We start from the raw sequence: 19,073 nt of genomic DNA, 5'->3' as shown, positions 1-19,073 counted from the left end.
GATTCTCACCCACTGCGCCACCAGGGAAGCCCCTTTTATGGCTTTTTAACACAGCTGATGTATCAGCGAGCAATTTACTTTAAGACATCATGCATCCAAATTGGTATTTCAAAGGTTGATCTGAAATGCCAGAGTAGCGTATGCTAAGTGCTTAGAAGGCATTAGTTGGCTGGTAGGGGTCAGAGGGCAGAGGAATGGGGCATGGAAATGAAAAACAAATGAGAATTTCATAAACTGATTTCATTTGGAGGGCTGGGCTCACAGTGGAGATAGGGTCACCCAAGTATAGGCTTGGCTTAGAGGACTTCCAGAAGTGAGCACTGCCACATGAGTTAACCCTCCTGTGTTCATAGCCTGGGCAATTTCTTCCCCCAGATGTTGAAACAAAAACACTTTTGTATATGTGAGAAAGTAAGAATATATGGTCTGACATGGTTTACTCATAGTCACAATGGGAAAGAATATTTGAAGTCTAGATTATTCTGGAAATCTAATCACTACAATTATGTTTTGAACAGATCAATTATCTGATTTTGAAAAAAAAAAAAAAGTATGGGCTTCCCTGGTGGCGCAGTAGTTGAGAGTCTGCCTGCTAATGCAGGGGACACGGGTTCGAGCCCTGGCTGGGAGGATCCCACATGCCACAGAGCAACTGGGTCCATGTTCCACAACTGCTGAGCCTGTGCTCCGCAACAAGAGAGGCTGCGATAGTGAGAGGCCCGCGCACCGCAGCGAAGAGTGGCCCCCGCTTGCCACAACTAGAGAAAGCCCTCGCACAGAAACAAAGACCCAACACAGCAAAAATTAATTAATTAATTAATTAACTCCTACCCCCAGCATCTTCCAAAAAAAAAAAAAAAAAAGGGTATGTATGGTATTAGGAGAAAATCTTTTGTGTTCAAAACTTGAAAAATCAGTGAGGTATTTACAAATGCCTATTATTTGGTTTTGACAGTGGATGTGACACTTGGGAGCTACCTGAGTCCCAGAGTGGGTGATGGGTCAGCAGACAATAATGAACAAAAATGCACAGATACAGTGCTCCCTGGGTCCCAGCACTTGATAGTGACTCTGGAAATAGGTACTGCAATTATTCCTATTGAACAGATGAGAGAAACTGAGTCAAGTAACTTAGCCAAGGTCACACAGCTAGTAAGAGGTATAGGTGGTATTTAAACCTAAACAATAGGACTCCAAAGTCCATCTTTTTTAACCATTATACAATAGTTTCTCTTACACTAAGCTTCCCTTTTGCTAATTTGCCCCCTCTCTGCCCCTCATCACCATTTCCTCCTGATTCTCTCTATTTTTTTCTCTTCTTACCTCTTCCAGAATTTCCTCTTGCTCTATTCCTACCTCTGCTTCTTTTCTGTCTTTGTTTCCCATTTCCTCACTTTGCTCTTTCTTTTACGGTCTTTGTTTTTCCCTTACTCTCTGTTTATGTTTCTTTCTCCTTTAACTGACTTTCCTACTACACGTTCGTGGGTGTGCCTCTTTCTTCTATGTCCTTAATAGTCCTTTTCTGTAGAAATAAGGGAGGCATGGTACATAGTCAATAAGGCTGCTTATTGATCTAGCATTAAATGTGTATATGTGGTATATACACAGAATGCTCTACCATATGGACTTAGTATTCTTTGATTGATTTAATTTAAAAAGAGATAATTCTAATATCTTCTACTTCTAAAAATAATGCCAGTAAAGATGACTATATAATACTTGATAGTTATATTACATTCCTATGTCTTTTCCTTTTTTCCTTAATAAGTTAAAAAAAAGAAAAGAAAAGGAATTTTCATCCGTGATCTAGAACTCATTTAGAAATCTGAGTATACATTTTATTTGACAAAAGTGGATTTATCCTTGTGAGATGGTGATGGAATATGTGCCTTTTCAAAGAGTTAAGAACCACTGCTGCCCAGGAGAAAAAAGCATAAATGTATTCAGAGCATATATATGACCAGGTAACCTTTAAGAACTCATATAAATCTGAGGTTCTATAAATCTAGGCAAAGTAACTTAGTGCAGGAACATTAGCTAGGCTTTGCCAGCAATACTCTAAAATTAGACTAGTTCTAAATAAATCTGCCTACCTGTGTCCTAAAAGACAACTGGACAGACTACCATGTTCATCTGTTACCTTGGATTCGAGTTCATCTCAGCAAATACTCACCAGTGCCTTCTTGAGGGAGGAAGTGGGTTAAACATTGTGGCTACCAGGAAAATGAGGTCAGAGCTTCACCAACAGAAGGGCTCAAGGGTCAGGGTAGAGACAGATCCCTGCGGTCCCCCAGAGGAACAGACAGCGAAGCTACATAGTCTTGCTGAGCTGTCCGCCCAGCAATTAGAGGGGCATGAGAAGCTGCACCGTGACACAACCACAAGGAAGTCATCAGCGTGAGTCATCTGCAAATACAGCCAACTTCATGTCAGCTCCTTGCTTCAGCAGGTGGATCATTTATATTTTCCCTGGAAGCCATCCTCTGGTCTAAATGTTGTGGTTGAATTGGTTTTCTGTTGCAGGGGAGAAGCTGGCATTCCCAGAAGTAACTAGAATATGCCTGGACTCAGGCAGAGGTCCAGGCACAAGGAGAAAGATGGGGAGCTTTTGAAATTTTCTCTCTCCTACTGTGTGCCAGCTAAAGTCCCACTCATCTTTCCAACGCTCTAATCCTGAGCGAAACATGCGGCTCTAGTGGGGTCACCATGGGGCTTCTTTGCCGGCTTCCTGGTCTTTCGGTATTTGGCGGCTGGCAGTTAAAAAACAAGACGTAGCTGAGAAAGGAGAATTCATAGCACACCTCATCTTTTCTGCACACTGTTAATTCCTCTCACATCTAATGTTTAATCAGAAAACATTTTGACAGCTATTGAAAAAGAAGAGTAGCAACTATTGACTATTTCCGTGAACGACTTAGTCTGGGAAAGAGAGATCCTGAGATGGCAAATCAAAAATAAATAAATAAATAAAAGTCTGAACATGTGAAATTTAGGGTGGGGAGGCTTAAGGGAAGGCATGCTTTATCTACTTGAACACAAGTGTTGCAGCACTATGACAAAATGGAATTTCTCCTGTATGTATTTGTTTTCCCTTAGAGTTGGAGTCATATTTTTCTGGAAAGTTCTGTAGAATCTGGGTACAATCAAATAATAATTAATATTACAGGGGGCTTTAAATCATAAATATAGAGGAAAACTAATTTTCTAGTTAATGATTATAATGATTAGATTAGCAATGGTACTATATTATTTTCAGAGATGGCAAAATAAAAGGAAAAATGAAAGGGAAGAAGGAATCATTTTGGCCGAGTAATTACCGACCTTGGTTTACATCTTACTCCCAGCTTGCAGTCTCAACGTGTGGCAAATTCAGACTTTCATGATCTGACAACTGTTTTCACTGAAGCAAGAGGACAAAACAGCTGGTTTTCAACTCCAGTCCAGTACAGTTCTGCATGCTGGAACCACGCTAACTAAGTCTCATACCCCTTCCTTCTGGAAATGCTGAAGCAGCTCAGCCTGTTCTGGAACATTCTTTCCAGTTGCATCTTGTCATGGGCACTCTTATTTGACATCACCCAATGCAGTGCCCAAGCGAAATCAAAATTCACACTGTCTTTGGGACTTGTGTGGGCAGCAGAGTCTGGAGGAAGGGAGTAGGGAGTGGGGTGACAGGAGAGGAACGCCTCACAAATTGGTGCAGAAGAGGCTGTGGACCGTTCCCTTGTGAGTGGCCTGTTTGCTTTTTCTCTGGCTAACAGTGGGAGGAACTGCAATTCCTCTTGACCAGCCTCGATTTATGACCAGCTTTTCCTTTTGCTTCAGGGAATGGGGTTCCCAGACAGCAAACCTCTGACTCTTGCCTAGTTTTCAGATAAAGACCCACTTTCGGACATCTGCCCAGCTCTTGGTGCCATTCTACAGAGCTGACTTTTCATGGTGATCATTCCTTTCTCTTACATATTTGTCTGTTACACCACAGAAGGCAGACCTATATGGAAAAGGAACCATCAAATATGGGCTTAACCAACATTTAAGAGTAAATCTCTGGTCTGGAAAGACAAATATATGATATCACTTCTAAGTGGAATCTAAAAAACAAAAAATGGTACAAATAAACCTATTTACAAAACAGAAATAAAGTCACAGACGTAGAAAATAAACTTATGGTTACCAAGGGAGAAAGGCAGGGGGAGGGACTAATTGGGAGATAGGGATTGACACATACACACTACTATATATAAAATAGATAACTAATAAGGACCTACTGTATACACAGGGAACTCTGCTCAATACTCTGTAATGTCCTATATGGGAAAAGAGTGGATATATGGATATATGTATATGTATTACAGTGGATATATGTATACGTAACAGTTATACATATACATATATCCTAACAGTTGATATACGTATATGTATAACTGACTCACTTTGCTGTACGCCTGAAACTAACACAACATTGTAAATCAGCTATACTCCAATAAAAATTAATTTAAAAAAATTCTCTGGTCTGCCTGTGAAGTTGGGTGACAAGCACTGACCAGGCATGTGAGATGGACTTTTACTTCCCAGGATCTCACCCATGGTTTTTAACCTTGAATAGGACTGGCCATTAAATAAACACATGGTCAAACTCTCCATCAATTGGGCTACATATCAGCTCATAAATATCTAACTGGGCTGGATTCTTTCTGTGGCTCTGGGTATGAATGCTTCTATTACTCACCAGATACAACTGCTGCAATTCAGGAAAATGCCTCTCTCTTCCAAGGCTGGGAAAGTCCCAACTTGCGTCCAGAGGTCTCTCATGGCCAGTTACCTTGGGATTAGGAGAGATCCAAGCCACAAAGCCCCTCCACTGATGCCTTCCACTGTCCAATCAACATTTGAATGAGTGTATTCACATGTGTCGAGCTGATTGTAAAGCTGAGGCTCTTCATATTGTTTTGTTTTATGGAAAAGGAAACCAAAAACTTCCTGTATCAGTATGTTCAGTGTGGGTAGGCTTGCGAGACAGAAAGTGGGGAGATTTAGCATTAAAATGTGAAAGCAGTACTTTCAAAATTGACTCAGATAAGTATGACCTTATTCAAATATAGGTTATAACTCCCGGGAGCATTCTAGAACTGATTTAATCCCACCCATTTGTTTTGGAGAAGTAACAAAGATCAGAGGTAATTGACAACAGGGCAGTAGTTTTGAAGAACTACCACATGGCTACAGGAAGACCATGAGGACAAAAAGCCCTTCTGTCTCCCAGGCAGCGTGAGTGAGTTTAAAAAGTGAAAGGGGGCCTGGTCTGCAAAGGCATCAACATCGGCGCTTCTGCTTGCACCACAGAAGACGTGAGGGTGTTCTGGGCTCTGTCCCGGCTTTGCTGCCACTAACTTGCTTTGCCATTTTATACTCATCCTGTGATGCCCCTGGACCTCATAACTGTTCATCGCACACCTTTATAATGAGGGTATTGTGCCAGAAAAACTGCAAGGTATCTTCTCAAATTTGAGGGTTTAGTCTCCACAGTTCTTAGACTGAGTCAAGCAACACAAGGAAAGACGATGGTTACATACACGTTTCTTCTCTTTTTCTTCCTTTTCTTTATTTCCACCAGAGACACTTCTGGTTGTAGAATCAGGGGAAGGTAGTCTAGGAAACACTTAGTGAATCTTCCTGGTCTTCTGATCCTTTTCTGTTCAGTCTTCAGAAGTACTGGGGTGTGCTTTCCTGGCCCTGCTTCTTCTCCGAAAGAGACCCCAAGCAATCTGGATGACCTGGTGGAGAACCACACCACTGGCGTAGATTAGGGACCATTCTTTTCAGGCTCTTCCTGAGGCAGGTCTGCACACCTTGCTCAACCAACACAAGCTGCCTCTTTTCCCATTCTACCCCCCTTCCTTGTGCCCCACACTAACCTTCATTCTTCTCCTGAGGAAAGCCCCTTCCCATCTTAAAATCTCCAACTGATGGGATCGCATCTGTCAGGAATGCTCCTTCTAACTCTTCTTCACCCAGGAATGTCCTACTCACCACTAAGCCTTGACTTCCTTAGAGAAGCTAATTATCACTTCTTTAGGGAAGCTTTCCATAGCCCTCTGTCCTGATTACCGTCCTAGGTTCGGGACTCTATAGCATACTCTTTATTTACTTCCAAGTGCTTATTGCAAATTTAATGATATAGTTTTGTGTGTAGGTATATGTGTGTGATCCTTTATTTACTGCTTTCCATTCCCTTCACTTTCGGCTTTATGTGTGTTCTTAAAGTGAGTTTCTTGTTGGCAACATATTATTAAAATCTGTTTTCTTTTAAGAAATGCATTCAGTCACCCTGTGGCTTTTGATTGGAGAATTATTCCATTTCCATTTAAAGTTCCATTTATTTGATAGGTAGAACTTAGAACTGCCATGTTGTTAACTGTCCACTCTCAAATCTATTCAGTAATGTCCTAGAGTGTTATCCAAAGCAATAAGGCAAAAAAAAAAAAAAAGGAGAAAAGAAAAGAAAGGAAGGGAGAAGAAAGGGAGAGAAAGAAGGAAGGAAGAAAAAAAGAAAGAAAGGAAGAAAGAGAAAGAAAAAGAAAGAAAGAAAAAGAAAGAGAGAAAAGAAAGAAAGAAAGAAAGAAAGAAAGAAAAGGTTTACAGATGGGAAAGGGAAAAATAAATCTGTACCTTTTACAGATAACATGATTGTCTATGTAGACAATGCCAAAGAATAGGGGAAGATCTTCTAGAATTAATAAGTGGGTTTAGCAAAGTTACAGAATACAAGTTTAACACACGAAAGGCAATGTTTTGAAGTATATAGAAATATATTTCTATACACTAGCAATGTACATGGAAATCAAATATTTTAATAACAATAAATGTGAAATACGTTCAGAAATGAAATACTTAGAGATAAATTTAACAAAACATATATACAATTTGTAATCTGAAAACTACAAAATGCTGATGAAAGGAATCAAGTAAGAACTAAATAATTGGAGAGTATACATGATATTTATGAATTGGAAGAGTCAACTTAGTAAAGATGTCAACTCTCCCAAAAGTTATCTATAGATTTAACACAAGCCCAATCAAACTCCCAGCAGGATTTTTTGTAGATATAGACATACTAATACTAAAATTTATACGTAAAATCAGGGAACCTTAGAACATCTACTAAAGCAATTTTGAAAAAGAAGATAAAGTTGGAGAAATTATATTGAGATTTTACGGTTTACTGTAACGCTATAGTAATCAAGGTAGTGTGATATTGGTGAAGAGATAGACACGTAGATTAATGGAACAGAATAAAGAATCCAGAGTAGACTCACACAAAATATGGCCAATTAATTTTTTTGACGAAGGTGCAAAAACAATTCAGTTGGGAAATGATAGCTTTTTCAACAATTGATGTTGGAACACTTGGGCATTCATGTGTAAAATAAATAAATAAGTAAATAAAGAGAACTAACCTAAACTTCACACCTTACAAAAAAATCACCTCCAAATAGATCACAGACACAGCTAAAGTTATAAAACTTCTAGAAGAAAACATAGAAAAAAATCTTCATGACTTTGTATTAGGCAGAGCATTCTTAGACATGACACCAAAAGCACTCCCCATAGAAAGAAATGTCGATAAACTGGATCTCATCAGTTAAATACTGTTACCCTGTTAAAGAAGTTGTTAAGAGAGTGAAAAACACAAGGTATAGACTAGGAGAAAAATATTTGCAATCACACATCTGCTAAGGATTTGTATGCAGAATATATAAAAACTCTCGAGACTCAGTAAGAAAATAAAAAAACCGAATTACAAAGTTGGCTAAAGAGCAATTATCTGGTAACTCCCAAAGTTCACTGTACTTGAATGACCTTCTCAAACTATTTATTAATGAGTTAGATGAATCCCTGCTTTCTGTGTCCCTCTTCTGCATTGTCTCTTGGTATAAGAAGTCCTTTTACTCATAGTGTTCTTTTAGATAACCTTCACAAACAAATTCACTCAGATCCCATTTACACACTTACTATGTTTTTCTTCTTCCTTAAAGAATGATTGTGTGCACGTGTACATGCGTACGTGTGTTAACACTATGGGTCTTCTTTTTTCGCTTGTAAAGTTTTATTCAGAAATCCTTTACACATTATGCAGAGGTGAAAAAAGGTAATGTTCAAAGCTTCCGTGCTGGTTTTGGATCTGTGTGTATAGATGGTCGGCACTCCGGGGGCAAGGTACGGGGCTCTTGGGGTAAAGGCGCCTTCTCAACACCCCTGAAATTGTACCACGTGGGAGCTGTGTCCACTTTTCTGAGAATACCAGACATTTCCCTAGAGCAGAAGGACTTAGCAAAAGGGCACTCTCCATTTTGTTCTGAGAATGTAAGAAATTGTCTCACTTCAAAAGGAAAAGGAGAAATTAACCATTTAAGGAAAGTCTCTGCATCATTGATTTAAACAAGTACAGCGACAGAACTCTCAGACGTCTGTGTGGAACAAATACCCTCTTGCTGACTCAGTTTTCTTTCTGCCCAGGGAACCGCTGATGCCCCAGCCTCCTTTCAGAGAGGAGGGGCCAGAGGTTTAGGGAGAAATGAGTCAGCGAGGTAGGGGGCCTCCTTCTTGTCAGCCCAGGGGGCTGGACTCTCACCTGGAAGGCCCTGCTGGTGCCCCAGGAGATGCACTGGGAGCCTATCCTGTGGCTGCTGGGGGAGGGACCACGGAGGGAGGGCGATGGTCCCCACCCAACCCCCAGCCTCTGTGCGAAGGAAATGCGCTCTCTGTGTCCCACCCAGTGCTGCTGCGATGATTAATGAGCCCGCCAGCTCCCGGAGTCCTTCCTGAGCTGGCCTGGAGCTTTTCCACAGGGACCGTGGTGAGCATGTCTCAGGCTCCCCTGTCTCTTTTCACTTCCCGTCTGATCATTTTTCTGCCTGCGCCAAGCTGCCTTCTTGTGGATTTGTTGCATTTTCTTTTTCTTTCAAGTTTATGTCTCTTAAATAGATAACCACCAGTCTGTAGAAGAAGCGTGACATCCGTAAACGCATCAGAGCCCCGGGGATGGGGATACAGCTGATTATTATATTGATGGTGACAGTAAAATAACTTGAGATTTAAGCAGTGAATTTCCAAAAAGCTGAAAACACTGTGTATATAATCAGTCATTTACTCCCAAAACAATCCAGGAAGAAAGAGAGCATATTATATTTCCTCCCTTTCTTCCTTCCTTCATCCCTCCCTCCCTTTCTTCCTGCTTTCCTTCTCTCCTACCCCATCTCTTTCCTCCAATAAATGGAACATACTAGGCACCAGGCATTTTGCTGTATACGATACACAATAAAGCGCAAAACATAAAGTATTTTCCAAAGTCACCTGCTGACTCAAGATATACAATTGAAAAGCTTGTGCTTCTGGTTCTATGACATTCATAACTCAGATATTAGACCTTATGAGATGACATGGTCCAGGCAGGGAGGTAGAGGCAACCGGGAGCCTGCTAAACATCCTTTGAACTGAATGAGGCTGGGGAAACCCATCTGCCTGTGCAGCCCAGTGAGTCAGGAATAATGTGAACAGTAAGAGAGTTTGAGGTCAAGATTTTAACAAGTGGGCAGAGCACAGGGAAAGGAAATCTTGGAATCTGCTTCTCAGGCAGGAAGCAGACATCACCTGGGAAGGACTTCCATGGGTTTCCTGCCTTAGCCACTGCCGGGGTCAGGGACAAGGTTCTCATGTCTAGGAGAGGACTAGGAAGACCAAGATAAGGTACTAACTCCAAATCCATTGGAGGACAGGTAGACCATATGAAGTAACCAGCAGAAGCAGGGAGAACTGAGATCAAGGCAGAAAAAGCAAACGTCAATGGCAAGGCCAATATAGGTGGAGGAGAGAGATCCAACCTGTGGGCTACATGGGGACTGACAACCTTGAACTTCATCTGAGCCCTGTGTTCCTGGAAAGCAGAGACAGATGAGAAATCTTCTCATGTTGGGTTTCAGGAGACAGGGACCACCTGCTCTCCATATTCTGAGACAAGACCCACCTCTACCCTTTCTAAGTGACTATAAGTCCCTGTTTCTTCACCTCTATGGAACCCTAGGCACCCTTCCTTTTCTTTTAGATGATCCTCATGAATGAACATTCTCCCATAAGAGCATTTTCTTTAGGTGTCTGGTGCATTTTTTCTTTCGCAGGACCGAGATCAAGTTACGGTTAGCCTAAAAACTCAAAGTGGAGAGGAATAACAAGTAGGCCAGCCTACAACGTGGCTCTGCGGTCTTCAGATTCTGGAGCTGGTGAGGTCAACATTCTAAGTCCCAGAGCATGGAGACCTGGGCCATTTACTATGTATCCTGCAGCCTTCAGGATTTGCTTAGGAACTGGAGTAAGGCTGAGCATTGTGTAGTGGCTCCAACGTGAGAATACATCAGAGTTACCTAAAACACCCCACGTTCCTGATTCAGTAGATCTGAGGAGGGGAGGGGGTTAAGAACTTGCCTTTCTAACAAGTACCCAAGTGACGCTGATGTTTCTGGTCCAGAGACCACACTTGGAAAACCACTGGGGTAGTCAATGCTAGTAGAACCATCTGCGAAAACTCAAAGAAGACGAAGATAAAGAAAATGAAGCTGATTCTCAATAAAATGAGAATGCCTTTGACATCCATTTCAAAGGATTGTCGTAAGGCTCACAGGCATAGATAATGTATGTGCGTGTATCTATGTAAATTATCAAAAGCTATACAAACATAAAGTATGTTACATTACCTTCAATATATGGGGTTCTCTTGAATACTTCCATACCACAGTCCTTCATTTTAAAGAATTAAGTAGTAGTTGCCCGTGTAAATCACTGAGTTTAGGAAATGCAAGCTAGGGGAGGAGTCGTTGGCATTTAGGATGAATGAAAGGTATATATCATGGTGGAAGAGATGAAGTACTTGATCCTCTCTCAGTTTCTAGGCTACACTGCTAGGGATTAGGAAACTTCTGTGACTGACACTTAGCTATAAATCACCTCGGAGATTCCCAAGTGTATGTGTGAGTCAGTCATTCAGTGTTGAATACGCTGAGTTTTACATTCACGCAAAACGGCAGCCACTTGTCATTGCCCTCCTTGGAATATTTTACACCCTCAGAGTCCCATAGGGTGCATCCTTGCATTGTACTTCTATTTAAAAAATGCTATTCTGAAGGTGTGGCTGCTGCTATATCCAACCTCAGCGCCTCTTTGCAGCTCCTACTGCTGGTTTTAGCATCTTTAGGGGAAAGGCCCTGCCAACCCCTTTAACTGCTACCTTGTCAGAGGGAGACATTGCCTGTGCCTCTTACATACAATTGCTTGAGAAACTGGCTCTTCTTTCCTTCTTCCCACCTCCCTACGCTCCTAAGTATAAATCACCAGCCACAGTCACCCCATTTCTTTCTTAGGGCTCAAATGCATTAAGCCTATCAGAAAATGGAAAACAACCCCAATTCTTAAAAACCCAAAGGAAAGATAGCCAGTGCTAATTATCTTGAAGTAATGTGAACGTTATTTTCCCCAATTACCTACTAGGTAGGCTCCAGCCATTCTGCTTTCTTTAAGCCTTTTCCTAAAAGTCTTAACTTTTTCTATAGAGAAGATTCATTGTGGTACAGTAATGGGAATTCCTCCCTCCTTAGCACTGCCTGGGGTAGATCAATCCCACAGTCATGTCTGCCCTCAGTTCTTTCAGAATCAACTCTGGGCAACATGGTCTCATTATTGTAATAGGACAAGGAAAAGAAGGAAGGAAGGTTTGACCCAATATTCCTGGCTCTGGTCAAATGGGGATCTTCAACCCCAATAGCTCCAGCATGGAGAAGGGCAGGATAATCTTCTCCACTCTTGGATTGTCGGCACCTCTTTTCTCTCTCGTCTCCACCATCAAGCACAAGATGTCCTGGGACTTCCCTGGCAGTCCAGTGGTTAAGAGTCCACACTTCAAATGCAGGGGGTGTGGGTTCGATCCCTGGTCAGTGTACTAAGGTCCCACATGCCGTGCGGTGCGGCTAAAAAAAAAGTTTCTTCAGGTGAGAAACAGAGTTATTCGCTTTCTCAAATGTGTCAGGAGGCCTTGTGAACACACGTTTCCTCTGATAAGACCACACTGTTGATACGCTTTTTGCATCGGTGACCTGGGCAGACTACAGATAGGCTCACAGAAATCATCTTTCCAACAACAGCTGGTCCTGAAAGCAGACGCTTGCTAAATTTCACGTCCATGACGTTAACATAAATGTACGGTCTTACACAAATATCAACCTCTTTAGGTCTCAAGTCTCAAACAGAAGTTAAGGGGCTAGGCTACATGATGTTTAAAAAACGTTTCTTTTAGTTCTGCAGAGTTTTCCTATGAGAATAAAAATGCATGGATTTGAGTTCCAGATCACTGATCCTTGACCCAGCTTTAGTTTGTTTTTATGTGTTCATTTGTTTGTTTAATGACTGTACTCTATAGTTTATAGTACGATATATATAACTGTAGCAGATTGAACAGTATGGAATTTGGCTTTGTAGGTAAAAATGGTTGAATATTTTCTGTGGTTCAACCTAATATATTCTAGTAAAGATAATAAAAAGCCACACTTTAAGTGGACTTGAATTTTTTTATTGAATATTATAGAATCAGGTTTTAAATTGGACATGATCTCTTAAGATCTAAGACATTTTTAGCTCTAACTTAATGTTGATGAAATCTCTTTGTCAGAAGGAAATTGATATATTTCTTTTTCTTCCTTTCCATTCTTCTTCACTTCTGGGAAATCTAGATCCTCTAGCCTGAGCTGATGGCCTAAAAGATCTTGTAAGCCTAGAAACTCTCAGTCAGTAACTGGCTTACAGGTGCATGGAATCTTGGGTGACTTTTCTTTGGCATGAAAGTTCAACCTATGGAAACATCCATACTTTTCTTTTTTCATAAGTCACACTACATTAGCACAAAAACTCAGGAACTGACCAGAAATTTCAATAGCACTGGGCTCAGCTTTCTCTCTCTAACCATCCATTTCTCCCTTTCCTCATGTCTTCACCAGGATGTACTTGCCCTAGTGGGCTGAGATGCTTCACAGCAGGCCTCCATCCAACCAGCTCACATCTATCTTAATTTCTTTGGCTTCCTTCCCTTCTGCCGGAAGGATTTGTTTTAAAGGTCTAACAAATGGGGAAAGCGGGGTCCATCATATAGAGTGTGGTGCTAAAAGCACAACAGAGCTACCAGAGGATGTAAGGGACCAAAGCCATGTGGGCCCGTGGTTTTGGAGTGCACTCTGTGTTTTTACGGATTCCTGTTGGCTTCATTCTTCAGCTGTAGGAGCTTAAGGATACCTCAGATTGATATATTAATATCTCACCTTTCAAGAGGAACTGTGTGACATCTTTGGAATGTTTCAGCCAGAAATCTCAACTCTCATGCTGCTCAAGTCTGTTCCAAATGGAAAAAAATGGAATTTTGATACTTATCCCCTAATATCGGTTTCTTTTTTGTTCCTGCCACATCCTGTGTACTCTTTAGATTCTGGACTAGTGTTTGTAGGAAGGCTTGATTATAAACGATCATTATTTTCCTAGACAACTAAAAAGAGTTAGTTACTTTGGGGAATTAAATCAGCTGAAATTGTACACAGCAACACAGATCCCCATGCAGAGCTGGGGGACTCACTCAGAAAGAAGGAGGCGTGCCAAGATGGGCTATCATCTGAGAGGCAGTACTCATAGCCTCAGGGCCCCACCTGCTGCCCTAAGTTCTTAACTGGCTTCATACCTCCAGTGTCCAGCCCCATAAAGCCCATAGCTCCTTCCTTGGTTAATCTTCTCCAAGCACCAATGTTTTCTTGTTATTCCACAGCTTAAAGACTTATCCTTAAAGACCATATCCTGCCCGTCCCTCGTTATGGAGAACGGGTGGCCTTCAGCTTGGACTGGAATACAGTATAGGCCGTCTTTTCCCATGTTAGCATCCAAAGATCAACCATTCCACTCGTCCATCACAAATCTGCAGCACTTTCAGCTCCCTGCTTATTTCTTTATTTTTTAGAATTTATTTTATTGATGTACAGTTGATTTTCAAAGTTGTGTTAATTTCTACTGTATAGCAAATTGATTCAGATATATATGTGTGTGTATATATATATATATATATATATATATATATAGTTTTTAATATTCTTTTCCATTATGGTTTATCACACTATATAGAATATAATTCCCTGTGCCTTACAGTAGGACCTTGTGGTTTATCCATTCTATATATAATAGTTTGAATTTGTTAATCCCAAACTCCCAATCCATCACTCCCTCACCCTCTTCCCCTTGGCAACCGCAAGTCTGTTCTCTATGTCTGTGAGTCTGTTTCTGTTTTGTAGATATGTTCATTTGTGTCAAATTTTAGATTCCACATAGAGTGATATCATAGATTTGTCTTTCTCTTTCTGACTTACTTCACTTAGTATGATAATCTCTAGTTCCATCCGTGTTGCTGCAAATGGCATTATTTCATTCTTTTTTATGGCTGAGTAATATTCCAGTGTGTGTGTGTGTGTGTGTGTGTGTGTGTGTGTGTGTGTGTGTGTACCACATCTTCTTTATGCATTCATCTGTTGAGGAACATTTAGGTAGCTTCCATGTCTTAACTATTGAAAATACTGCTGCAGTGAATTCTGGGGTGCATGTGTCTTTTCAGATTATGGTTTTCTCTGGATTTATGCCCAGGAGTGGGATTGCTGGATCATATGGTAGCTCTATTTTGTGTTTTGTAAGGAACCTCCATACCGTTTTCCACAGTGGCTGTACCAATTTACATTCCCACCAACAGTGTAGGAAGGTTCCCTTTTCATGGAGCTCCCTGTTTAGAGACAAACGTCCACTTCAGGCACAATTCAGAAACTCGACCTCAAAGCATTCCTGCCAAAAATATGGCAGAAACTATTATTTAGTAGACATTGTTTAAGGCTTATACCCTTCATCCACTTTTGCAGGTCCTCTACCCACTCGTAAGTTAGGTTACCAAAAACCAGTGCAAAGCTCTCAAGAAAGCTTTCCCAGAGAATCAGGACATACGTGCCTTCATTTAAGGAACGCTGCAGTATCAGTATTTGAAGAAAGGACTTGTGAATCCCATGAAAGTACAGCTAAAGATAGCATCCCTGTTTCCTCCACATGTGTTATGTGGCAAGTATAACAGACAACTGTCGGGCCAGCACTTTTTTTTTTTTTTTTTTTTTTGGTATTAGGAGTGTTGCCGACTCCAGTTTGGCTGCCCCCCGCCCCGCCTTCCTTTTTTAAAAAACTCATTTATTCCTCACCTTAGTTACTCGGGTGTATTTCAAATAATATTGTAAACCATCCTCAATTCTTTCTGAAAAAATGGTAGGTTACCAGTAAATACCCGAGTCTGACCTTCAGTTGGACACCAAGAGACAGAGGAGTCAGGTCTCCAATGTCAAAAAAATCCTCCACGTAGCACCGATCAGAGCTGATGCCTCCTTGACCACATCACAGCCTCGGATGCTCTGAGCCTCCTTGCAGAATCCTTAGTTGCCCATCCTATTTTCTCATGGGTCCCATACTGCCCCACATTCTTTGCTTGCTTTGGCCCCTGTGGGTAACTTCATTTTCAATTCAGGTGCTTTCTGAATCCCTCCTCAACCTGACTTCTAAGGTTCAGTCATTTGAACTATTTAAACTAGCCTGCATAGGAAGGAACTTCTCTTATTGCAGCATTTTTCAAATTTCAGTCAATTGCATCCTACTTCACATCTGTATCCTTATTTTGCTTAGTATCTTTTCTTAAATTCCCTCCCTGTATTTCCGATTGGACCTGAAATACAGAGTCGAGCTCATCATTATTTTTGGTTCTTGACAGACTCTTATCATCGACACAATCAAGGCTTCCATTTCCTTATTTTGTTAATTACTTAGTTACTTCGAATATGTAATAAGTGTCTGTAAACCACCACCCCAAACAGAAGGCAAGATGTTGACAATAAATCTAGCCCTATGATCCCCTTCCACAACCTATCCCCTGACCATTGCCCGCCTAAAGGCATCTTGAATCTTGTATTCATTGTTCAGTTGCTTCCTTTTGTACATGGTCTCATTTCATCAATACGTACATCTAAAATGTGCATTTTTAAATTTTAATTGTTTTTAACCTTAAAAGAAGAATCTAATAGCATGTAATCTTTCGAGTCTTGCTTTTTTCACTTTATATGACTTAGATCTATCCATATTGTTCTCAGTGGCTGTAGTTCATTCATTTTGACCATTAATATAATATTCTGTTATATGAATTCACCACCATTTATTTTATTCATCTACTTTCCTGCCATTGGGTATTTGGGTGAGTTCCATGATTTTGCTATTGTTAAGAGGGCCGCTGTGAACCTTTTTCTGCATGTCTCCTGCATTCAAGGGCTAAAATGTATCTTGGACATGGATACACTGGTGGGATGGTGGCTTATTAGAGCAGGCAAATGTTCCATTTAAGGAGGCAATGCCAAACTGTTTTCCAGAGTGGTCACACCAATTTTTCTGCCACCAATCGCTACAGGTAGCTCTGAATTCACACCCTGCTCAGTACTTGTGAGTGTCAGACTTCTGAGTTTATACCAACAGGATAGGTGACAAGTCTCACTTAAACATTTTTTAAAGGGAAATTTTATATTTTTAACCATAAGTAGAAAATTCATATCACTTGTTATAAATAGGAAACCATGAAAATAAATAAATAAAACAAAACAAAAATCATGTTCAAGATCATCACTAGATACTCCTACCTACTGAAAACAATTAGCCTGAGGTCACCTTTTCCTTTATTAAAAGGGAACGCTAGCAGGTGTCAGAGAGCATTAATGGTTTAACAACAAACTAAGACAGTCTGACTGAAAGAGCATTGAAAAGGAAGCGGCTTTCTCATCCTGTGACTTACGGTATTTAACTTTGAATACTCTTAATTCTTAAAATCATCTTCATTGTCACCCACACATTTGCCCTAATTTGGTTCTCTGCCGTATTTCCTTAAATAATCTCTTGTGAATCACAGCCAATCCCTGAGTGATCCTGTGAGGTTCTGATGCATTGTTGACAGTGTCAACTTGTAACATGGATCTCTCTGAATAAATTCCTGTTACATTTCATCTCAGCAAACAGTTCATTCCTCGGCTGGACCTAAAGAGGACAGCAAAGTCCGTTTAGATTTTACATTCTGCTTCAATAGTTAAGAGATTCGTGTTGTACTTGAGGGCTCTTAGTTGGATAGTCTCTTGTCTGTCTGAACTGTTTCTGATCTTTCTGTCTTAGTTTTAACATTTTGTGTCACATATATTTTGACACTGGAAGCTGCCTCAAGTGTCTTGGATGTGTTATTAAATAAACTATACCATAGAAAAAAGAGCTTCCACTGTGAATGAAAGAGTGAATGTGAATGAAAGCAGCGATCAATACTACTTTACATCGTTTTTAAACTATTGTGCATGGCTACCTTATGTCTTTCCACCTAGATTATAAGCTGCTAGAAGACAGGAATTACCTTACGTTAAGTGTATGTGTTCCTTGGTCCGTAGCACAACATTGGATGGTAGGCATCACATAAACACTTGTAAAGGAGTGTGTTTAAGTGGCGTACCTTCTAAGGTAATGGCAGCAAAGCCGGAAGTGGCAATGATCTCAGAAGGAGGTTGCCAAATTTTGCTTGAAGACTCGAAACTGTAACTCAAGGCTTTATTTAAGTTTAAGGAGATAGTTGTGTAGTGAGAAGAACATATGCTTTGATAGTCAAAGAAACATGGGTTCAGGTTCAATTCGGCCAATGATCAGTTGTGCCAGCTTAGGTACATTACTTAATTTTCCTGGTATGAGTGGTTAATCTATAAAATAGGATTCATGAGTCCTTCCACGTTTGACTAGGTTAAATAAAGGCAAGACATGGGCTACAGAGCAGATGTTTAAATATTGCTAATTTCCCCTCCCCCAACTTCTCTGAAGGAATTGTTTCCTATGTAGATTTGGACTTCAGAGAGAATTTCTGCTCACACCTAATAATAAGCGTTCATGTTAGCATCAGTTTGATTATATACAATGGATTCGAGTGCTGAGTTTTCATTGCCTTGATGTATGACATCAGGCGAGCATTGTCTTATGTTGTGATAGGGAAGGACAAATCTGACTCCACTTTAGATTTTTTCCCTTAACTTTGTGCTTTGTGCTCTGTTGCCTATGCTTAGTTCTGCCGGCTCTGCACCTTTTGTAAAAGAATGTCGCCTATAGCCTGAAATATATAGGGTAACCCATTCTCAAGGTTCTGACCTTTAAGAGTCCATTCATATAGAGATAAGAAGTTGGAGAACAGAAAATAACATCTGCGTTTTTGGAGGCTTACAGGAACAGCATGACCTGACCTACCTAGACAGCTGCAAGAAGAAAGGATTCTGACACCAAGAAGTCTGCACCAACCAACCTCATCCCTCCCTCACCTTGCCTTTAAAATGCTTTGCTGAAATACTTTGGGGACTTCGGGGTTTTGGGGGGCAGAGGGCACAAGCCACCTGTCTCCCTGGTTGGCCCTTCAATAAACCTTTCACTGCTACAGACTCTGATGTTTCAGTTTGTTTGGCCTTACTGTGAGTCGGGCATAAAAACTTGCATTTGGTAACAAAGTCAGCTATCCTTAAATGACATCTGGGTTATCTGTCATTCTCCTGAGATCAAGCCTTATAAAACAGAATGAGGAAGGCCTTCTAAAACTCATGTTGCCTTCCCATGCAACAGAACCGCTACAATACTGTTTTTCTTCGTAAAACCAGTCTGTCAGTTTGCTGGGTGACAATTCTGCTTCAGCTCTGAACACTCAATGTTCCTTCACCTCATACATAATCAAGGATAAAAGATACTCAGAATCGTGTGGACACTGCAGCTCTCCCAAAGGATTCTACTGACCCTGAGAATACGTGCTGGAAATGACGGATAACATTTGCGTTCCGTGTGGGATAGGGCCTTGCATACTCCAAGACACCCTGATGAGGAGGCTGGAGAATGTTATTCAGACGAGGCCAGCATCAGATCCTGGGCAAATC

At 40.8% G+C, this 19,073-nt stretch overlaps 1 protein-coding gene across 1 annotated transcript in view; it reads left to right on the top strand.

Annotated features, from left to right (window-relative positions):
* Nucleotides 1-18,590, top strand: part of C9H7orf25 (chromosome 9 C7orf25 homolog) — a 199,680-nt gene extending 181,090 nt beyond the window's left edge. The window contains exon 5 of the transcript XR_004351409.1: nt 18,382-18,590. The gene's annotated coding sequence lies outside the window, so the exon portion shown is untranslated. The remainder of the gene's footprint in view (nt 1-18,381) is intronic.
* Nucleotides 18,591-19,073: the final 483 nt, after the last annotated feature.

Source organism: Phocoena sinus, chromosome 9 (assembly GCF_008692025.1).
Source record: "Phocoena sinus isolate mPhoSin1 chromosome 9, mPhoSin1.pri, whole genome shotgun sequence".
In the NCBI taxonomy this organism is placed as follows: domain Eukaryota; kingdom Metazoa; phylum Chordata; class Mammalia; order Artiodactyla; family Phocoenidae; genus Phocoena; species Phocoena sinus.
Note: the sequence above shows the minus strand (reverse complement) of the source record. Positions and strands in the feature narration are given on the sequence as shown.